The sequence below is a fragment of the Toxotes jaculatrix genome, chromosome 19, assembly GCF_017976425.1.
Source record: "Toxotes jaculatrix isolate fToxJac2 chromosome 19, fToxJac2.pri, whole genome shotgun sequence".
Taxonomy (NCBI): Eukaryota; Metazoa; Chordata; class Actinopteri; family Toxotidae; genus Toxotes; species Toxotes jaculatrix.
Window position 1 is genome coordinate 17,247,192 of NC_054412.1, and position 8,981 is coordinate 17,256,172.

The following is an 8,981-nucleotide window of genomic DNA, read 5'->3' on the forward strand; positions in this document are numbered from 1 at the left end:
GTAAACATTTTTTTCGACCTCCAAAAGTCATAAAAAACGTCATAGTATAGTATGGCGTTTTTTTCGGGCAAAAAAAGTCAAAAATTTTTTCGACCTCCAAAAGTCATAAAAAACGTCATAGTATAGTATGGCGTTTTTTTCGGCCAAAAAAAGTCAACATTTTTTTCGACCTCCAAAAGTCATAAAAAACGTCATAGTATAGTATGGCCTTTTTTTCGGCCAAAAAAAGTCAAAATTTATTTCGACCACCAACAGTCATAAAAACTCATAAAAAACGTCATAGTATAGTATGGCGTTTTTTTCGGGCAAAAAAAGTCACAAATTTTCTCGGCCTCAAAATGTCATAAAAAACGTCATAGTATAGTATGGCGTTTTTTTCGGCCAAAAAAAGTCAACATTTTTTTCGACCTCCAAAAGTCATAAAAAACGTCATAGTATAGTATGGCCTTTTTTTCGGCCAAAAAAAGTCAAAATTTATTTCGACCTCAAAATGTCATAAAAACTCATAAAAAACGTCATAGTATAGTATGGCGTTTTTTTCGGGCAAAAAAAGTCAAAATTTTTTTCGACCTCCAAAAGTCATAAAAAACGTCATAGTATAGTATGGCGTTTTTTTCTGGCAATAAAAGTCACAAATTTTCTCGGCCTCAAAATGTCATAAAAAACGTCATAGTATAGTATGGCATTTTTTTCGGGCAAAAACGTCATAGTATAGTATGTCGTTTTTTTCGGGCAAAAAAAGTCAAAATTTTTTTCGACCACCAAAAGTCATAAAAACTCATAAGAAACGTCATAGTATAGTATGGCGTTTTTTTCGGGCAAAAAAAGTCAATATTTTTTTCGACCTCCAAAAGTCATAAAAAACGTCATAGTATAGTATGGCGTTTTTTTCGGCCAAAAAAAGTCAACATTTTTTTCGACCTCCAAAAGTCATAAAAAACGTCATAGTATAGTATGGCGTTTTTTTCGGCCAAAAAAAGTCAACATTATTTTCGACCTCAAAATGTCATAAAAACTCATAAAAAACGTCATAGTATAGTATGGCGTTTTTTTCGGGCAAAAAAAGTCAGAAAATTTTTCGGCCTCAGAATGTCATAAAAAACGTCATAGTATACTATGGCATTTTTTTCGGGCAAAAACGTCATAGTATAGTATGGCGTTTTTTTCGGGCAAAAAAAGTCACAATTTTTTTCGACCACCAAAAGTCATAAAAACTCATAAAAAACGTCATAGTATAGTATGGCGTTTTTTTCGGGCAAAAAAAGTCAACATTTTTTTCGACCTCCAAAAGTCATAAAAAACGTCATAGTATAGTATGGCGTTTTTTTCGGGTAAAAAAAGTCAAAAATTTTTTTAGACTACCAACAGTCATAAAAACTCATAAAAAACGTCATAGTATAGTATGGCGTTTTTTTCGGCCAAAAAAAGTCACAATTTTTTTCGACCACCAAAAGTCATAAAAACTCATAAAAAACGTCATAGTATAGTATGGCGTTTTTTTCGGCCAAAAAAAGTCAAAATTTTTTTCGACCTCAAAATGTCATAAAAACTCATAAAAAACGTCATAGTATAGTATGGCGTTTTTTTCGGCTGAAAAAAATGTAAACATTTTTTTCGACCTCCAAAAGTCATAAAAAACGTCATAGTATAGTATGGCGTTTTTTTCGGGCAAAAAAAGTCAAAAATTTTTTCGACCTCCAAAAGTCATAAAAAACGTCATAGTATAGTATGCCGTTTTTTTCGGCCAAAAAAAGTCAACATTTTTTTCGACCTCCAAAAGTCATAAAAAACGTCATAGTATAGTATGGCGTTTTTTTCGGGCAAAAAAAGTCAAAATTTTTTTCGACCTCAAAATGTCATAAAAACTCATAAAAAACGTCATAGTATAGTATGGCATTTTTTTCGGCCAAAAAAAGTCTACATTTTTTTCGACCTCCAAAATTCATAAAAAACGTCATAGTATAGTATGGCGTTTTTTTCGGGCAAAAAAAGTCACAATTTTTTTCGACCACCAACAGTCATAAAAACTCATAAAAAACGTCATAGTATAGTATGGCGTTTTTTTCGGCCAAAAAAAGTCAACATTTTTTTCGACCTCCAAAAGTCATAAAAAACGTCATAGTATAGTATGCCGGTTTTTTTTCGGCCAAAAAAAGTCAAAATTTTTTTCGACCTCAAAATGTCATAAAAACTCATAAAAAACGTCATAGTATAGTATGGTGTTTTTTTCGGGCAAAAAAAGTCAAAAAAATTTTCGGCCCCAAAATGTCATAAAAAACGTCATAGTATAGTATGGCGTTTTTTTCGGGCAAAAAAAGTCAACTTTTTTTCGACCTCCAAAAGTAATAAAAAACGTCATAGTATAGTATGGCGTTTTTTTCGGCCAAAAAAAGTCAACATTTTTTTCGGCCTCAAAATGTCATAAAAAAGGTCATAGTATAGTATGGCGTTTTTTTCGGGCAAAAAAAGTCACAATTTTTTTCGACCACCAACAGTCATAAAAACTCATAAAAAACGTCATAGTATAGTATGGCGTTTTTTTTCGGCCAAAAAAAGTCAACATTTTTTTCGACCTCCAAAAGTCATAAAAAAGGTCATAGTATAGTATGGCGTTTTTTTCGGGCAAAAAAAGTCAGAAAATTTTTCGGCCTCAAAATGTCGTAAAAAACGTCATAGTATAGTATGGCGTTTTTTTCGGCCAAAAAAAGTCAACATTTTTTTCGACCTCCAAAAGTCATAAAAAACGTCATAGTATAGTATGCCGTTTTTTTTTTTCGGCCAAAAAAAGTCAACATTTTTTTCGACCTCAAAATGTCATAAAAACTCATAAAAAACGTCATAGTATAGTATGGTGTTTTTTTCGGGCAAAAAAAGTCAAAAAATTTTTCGGCCACAAAATGTCATAAAAAACGTCATAGTATAGTATGGCGTTTTTTTCGGGCAAAAAAAGTCAACTTTTTTTCGACCTCCAAAAGTCATAAAAAACGTCATAGTATAGTATGGCGTTTTTTTCGGCCAAAAAAAGTCAAAATTTTTTTCGACCTCCAAAAGTCATAAAAAACGTCATAGTATAGTATGGCGTTTTTTTCGGCCAAAAAAAGTCAACATTTTTTTGGACCTCAAAATGTCATAAAAACTCATAAAAAACGTCATAGTATAGTATGGCGTTTTTTTCGGGCAAAAAAATTCAGAAAATTTTTCGGCCTCAGAATGTCATAAAAAACGTCATAGTATAGTATGGCATTTTTTTCGGGCAAAAACGTCATAGTATAGTATGGCGTTTTTTTCGGGCAAAAAAAGTCAAAATTTTTTTCGACCACCAAAAGTCATAAAAACTCATAAAAAACGTCATAGTATAGTATGGCGTTTTTTTCGGGCAAAAAAAGTCAATATTTTTTTCGACCTCCAAAAGTCATAAAAAACGTCATAGTATAGTATGGCGTTTTTTTCGGGTAAAAAAGGTCAAAATTTTTTTAGACCACCAACAGTCATAAAAACTCATAAAAAACGTCATAGTATAGTATGGCGTTTTTTTCGGCCAAAAAAAGTCACAATTTTTTTCAACCACCAAAAGTCATAAAAACTCATAAAAAACGTCATAGTATAGTATGGCGTTTTTTTCGGCCAAAAAAAGTCAAAATTTTTTTCGACCTCAAAATGTCATAAAAACTCACAAAAAACGTCATAGTATAGTATGGCGTTTTTTTCGGCTGAAAAAAATGTAAACATTTTTTTCGACCTCCAAAAGTCATAAAAAACGTCATAGTATAGTATGGCGTTTTTTTCGGGCAAAAAAAGTCAAAAATTTTTTCGACCTCAAAATGTCATAAAAACTCATAAAAAACGTCATAGTATAGTATGGCATTTTTTTCGGCCAAAAAAAGTCTACATTTTTTTCGACCTCCAAAAGTCATAAAAAACGTCATAGTATAGTATGGCGTTTTTTTCGGGCAAAAAAAGTCACAATTTTTTTCGACCACCAACAGTCATAAAAACTCATAAAAAACGTCATAGTATAGTATGGCGTTTTTTTCGGCCAAAAAAAGTCAACATTTTTTTCGACCTCCAAAATTCATAAAAAACGTCATAGTATAGTATGGCGTTTTTTTCGGGCAAAAAAAGTCAAAATTTTTTTCGACCACCAACAGTCATAAAAACTCATAAAAAACGTCATAGTATAGTATGGCGTTTTTTTCGGCCAAAAAAAGTCAACATTTTTTTCGATCTCCAAAAGTCATAAAAAACGTCATAGTATAGTATGCCGGTTTTTTTTCGGCCAAAAAAAGTCAAAATTTTTTTCGACCTCAAAATGTCATAAAAACTCATAAAAAACGTCATAGTATAGTATGGTGTTTTTTTCGGGCAAAAAAAGTCAAAAAATTTTTCGGCCCCAAAATGTCATAAAAAACGTCATAGTATAGTATGGCGTTTTTTTCGGGCAAAAAAAGTCAACTTTTTTTCGACCTCCAAAAGTCATAAAAAACGTCATAGTATAGTATGGCGTTTTTTTCGGCCAAAAAAAGTCAAAATTTTTTTCGGCCTCAAAATGTCATAAAAAAGGTCATAGTATAGTATGGCGTTTTTTTCGGGCAAAAAAAGTCACAATTTTTTTCGACCACCAACAGTCATAAAAACTCATAAAAAACGTCATAGTATAGTATGGCGTTTTTTTCGGCCAAAGAAAGTCAAAATTTATTTCGACCTCAAAATGTCATAAAAACTCATAAAAAACGTCATAGTGTAATATGGCGTTTTTTTTCGGCCAAAAAAAGTCAACATTTTTTTCGACCACCAACAGTCATAAAAACTCATAAAAAACGTCATAGTATAGTATGGCGTTTTTTTCGGGCAAAAAAAGTCAACTTTTTTTCGACCTCCAAAAGTCATAAAAAACGTCATAGTATAGTATGGCGTTTTTTTCGACCAAAAAAAGTCAAAAATTTATTCGGCCTCAAAATGTCATAAAAAACGTCATAGTATAGTATGGCGTTTTTTTCGGGCAAAAAAAGTCACAATTTTTTTCGACCACCAAAAGTCATAAAAACTCATAAAAAACGTCATAGTATAGTATGGCATTTTTTTCGGGCAAAAAAAGTCAAAATTTTTTTCGACCACCAAAAGTCATAAAAACTCATATAAAACGTCATAGTATAGTATGGCGTTTTTTTCGGCCAAAAAAAGTCAACATTTTTTTCAACCTCCAAAAGTCATAAAAAACGTCATAGTATAGCATGGCGTTTTTTTCGGGCAAAAAAAGTCAAAATTTTTTTCGACCTCAAAATGTCATAAAAAACGTCATAGTATAGTATGGCGTTTTTTTTCGGGCAAAAAAAATCACAATTTTATTCGACCACCAAAAGTCATAAAAACTCATAAAAAACGTCATAGTATAGTATGGCGTTTTTTTTTCGGCCAAAAAAAGTCAACATTTTTTTCGACCTCCAAAAGTCATAAAAAACGTCATAGTATAGTATGGCATTTTTTTCGGCCAAAAAAAGTCAAAATTTTTTTCGACCTCAAAATGTCATAAAAACTCATAAAAAACGTCATAGTATAGTATGGCGTTTTTTTCGGGCAAAAAAAGTCACAATTTTTTTCGACCACCAAAAGTCATAAAAACTCATATAAAACGTCATAGTATAGTATGGCGTTTTTTTCGGGCAAAAAAAGTCAACATTTTTTTCAACCTCCTAAAGTCATAAAAAACGTCATAGTATAGTATGTCGTTTTTTTCGGCCAAAAAAAGTCAAAATTTTTTTCGACCTCAAAATGTCATAAAAACTCATAAAAAACGTCATAGTATAGTATGGCGTTTTTTTCGGCCAAAAAAAGTCAACATTTTTTTCGACCTCCAAAAGTCATAAAAAACGTCATAGTATAGTATGGCGTTTTTTTCGGGCAAAAAAAGTCACAATTTTTTTCGACCACCAAAAGTCATAAAAACTCATACAAAACGTCATATTATAGTATGGCGTTTTTTTCGGCCAAAAAAAGTCAAAAATTTTTTCGACCTCCAAAAGTCATAAAAAACGTCATAGTATAGTATGGCGTTTTTTTCGGGCAAAAAAAGTCAAAATTTTTTTCGACCTCAAAATGTCATAAAAACTCATAAAAAACGTCATAGTATAGTATGGCATTTTTTTCGGGCAAAAAAAGTCAACTTTTTTTCGGCCAAAAAAAGTCACAATTTTTTTCGGCCTCAAAATGTCATAAAAACGTCATAGTATAGTATGGCGTTTTTTTCGGCCAAAAAAAGTCAACATTTTTTTCGACCACCAAAAGTCATAAAAAACGTCATAGTATAGTATGTCGTTTTTTTCGGGCAAAAAAAGTCAACATTTTTTTCGACCTCCAAAAGTCATAAAAAACGTCATAGTATAGTATGGCGTTTTTTTCGGCCAAAAAAAGTCAACATTTTTTTCGACCTCCAAAAGTCATAAAAAACGTCATAGTATAGTATGGCGTTTTTTTCGGGCAAAAAAAGTCAAAAATTTTCTCGGCCTCAAAATGTCATAAAAAACGTCATAGTATAGTAAGGCGTTTTTTTCGGCCAAAAAAAGTCACAATTTTTTTTGACCTCAAAATGTCATAAAAAACGTCATAGTATAGTAAGGCATCAAAATCGGCCAAAAAAAGTCATACTTTAGTATGACCTCAAAATGTCAGAAAAAACGTCATAGTATAGTAACGCATCAAAATCGGCCAAAAAAAGTCATACTTTATTATGACCTCAAAATGTCATTTAATCAACAAAACAATCTGAAGAGCTGCTTGGGAGCCGAAAGAGTCGGCTCTTTTTAGTTATGCGAGCCAAAAGAGCCGGTTCTCTAAAAAGAGCCTGAAATCTCATTACTAGTGTTAGGATGTGCGATCGCGCGCAATAAAGACAGAAAACCTGCTGTGAAGAAAGAGGGAGGGCTCCGACAAGTTACACACACAGAGGCGGATCACCACCGGAAACCTGGCGGTTATCCTTTCAGAATAATATTGTACAATTTGCCAATGCATCAAAAAAAAAAAAGGTTTGGTTTTGAGATAGCATGTAACGTGTGCTTGCTATGTGTCATCATATACTGTATCACACATTTCACACAGTGTCCATTTGAATTTTTGTTCGGCTTCGACATTTCATACAACTTCACAAAAGTACCCCAAGTATGTGCAAAATGTGCCAAAGTTAATGTATTGATTTTGCAGAAAAATACTCCCTGTGAGAGATGTTTTTGTATTTTACTATATTGCATGATTGTTAATACTAATGCTTGAATACCACTTTACTGTTGTAGCTCTTTGATTTTAAATAAAATGTTAAATATTAACATTTCATTCTGGTAGGTGGTTGAGTCTACATAATGTGAAGTCAGCCCATCCAGTGTTTTAATGTAATAATGTTGATCTGTAAAAACAAACTTGTAACTGTGAGAGATTAAAAATGTAGAAGAATGAAAAGCGCGTTTACCTCTCAACTTTGTGGAGTAGATGTTTAAAATGCCATGAAGTATCTCATAACTGTACTTAAATGCAGTAGTAACTCTAAGTGGTTATTTTTCACTACTGCAAATTGTTGTTTGTGAAATAAATAACTGTAAATAAACCCTAACACATTAGCAACTAAGCTGACAATATAGTAAAATATAACACTCCTTCACTACCTCATTAAAAAAATTTACTGATTTCTGTATGGTTTAACCAGGCTTTTAATTTGACGGGTTTGAGTGGAAGTCGTTTTGAAAATCTCACGGACTTGACGCTCGGCAGGGAGGAGGGAGAAGGAGGAGGACAGAGGAGGAGGAGGAGGAGGACAGGAGGAGAGTAGAGGAGGGTGCGGGTAGAGGGACATTCACTCATTGTTACCAACTAGAGGACCGGCGGAGACCCCGTTGCAACACGTGAATTTTCGGCACAACACTCAGGTAAAGTTGGCGATAATTTAACTCGTTCAGCTTAGATTAGCTCACCGCACCGGCTGGGTGCAGATCGGTACAGATCAGGCTACGTTACATTTGCCACGGTTAGTATCAGTTAGGATGAAGTAACCGTCATCTTTTGTCTGCGCTGCGTTGCTTGACATTTCCATCGGTTTAATCCAACAATTTCTGTGCTGTGAGTCAGTTACAGTGGACAGGGACAGACAAACCGGCCGTGACGTGCACATCGGTAACGTTAGTTTGATACAGTCTCATTTATGAGGAGCAATTAATTTATGAATGCCCTGCTAGGAGCTGCAGGAGGAGCCCGTTAACAGTGACGCACAGGTAGGGGAGGCTAACAGGCGCATTCATATCACATTAAGAATAAACCTCCTTAAAAATACAGCTGGGCTTTTTAAAATTTTATTTTGCATTTATATTAAGTAAACACAAGTGTACAAGAATAAATTATGTTTATATTTTGCGTGTCATTGAATGGAAAGGTAATTGGTTGTTATGGGTGTGTTCTGGCATGTAAATGTAGCAGCATCTGCTATATGGAAAATTAAAAACAGGATAAACTATTTCTGAACATCCTCACGGCAGTACCAGAGATAATATCACAAATCATAATAAGTCACTTCAACAAACTGTTAAAAACGAAATTGTATATATGTGTAAATATAGAACAGATTTGGATCTTACCACTGTATGTGATTGTATTTGCTGTATTTTTTTTTTTTTTTTAGCACTGATTATGATATATTGCTGTTAATTAATGCTGCTAATGTTATAATTCATCCACATGGACCACCACCACAGTTAGTGACCTAAAAAGCAATTACCAACCCTCCTGAAACAGTCTTTTGTGTGTTTTTCCGATGCAAGCTGTAATATCTAATCTTCATTTCAACAGGAGGTAATTTCTGGTTCTGGTTTTTTAAAAAAAATGCGCCAGATATCTCATAACCTTCTTATTTAGAGCGTGTAACATTTGAACAAATGTATATATATTTGAAATTTTGTGGTTTTATTTTTCAGATCGCAGACAGATCGTCTCCATCTGTGGTT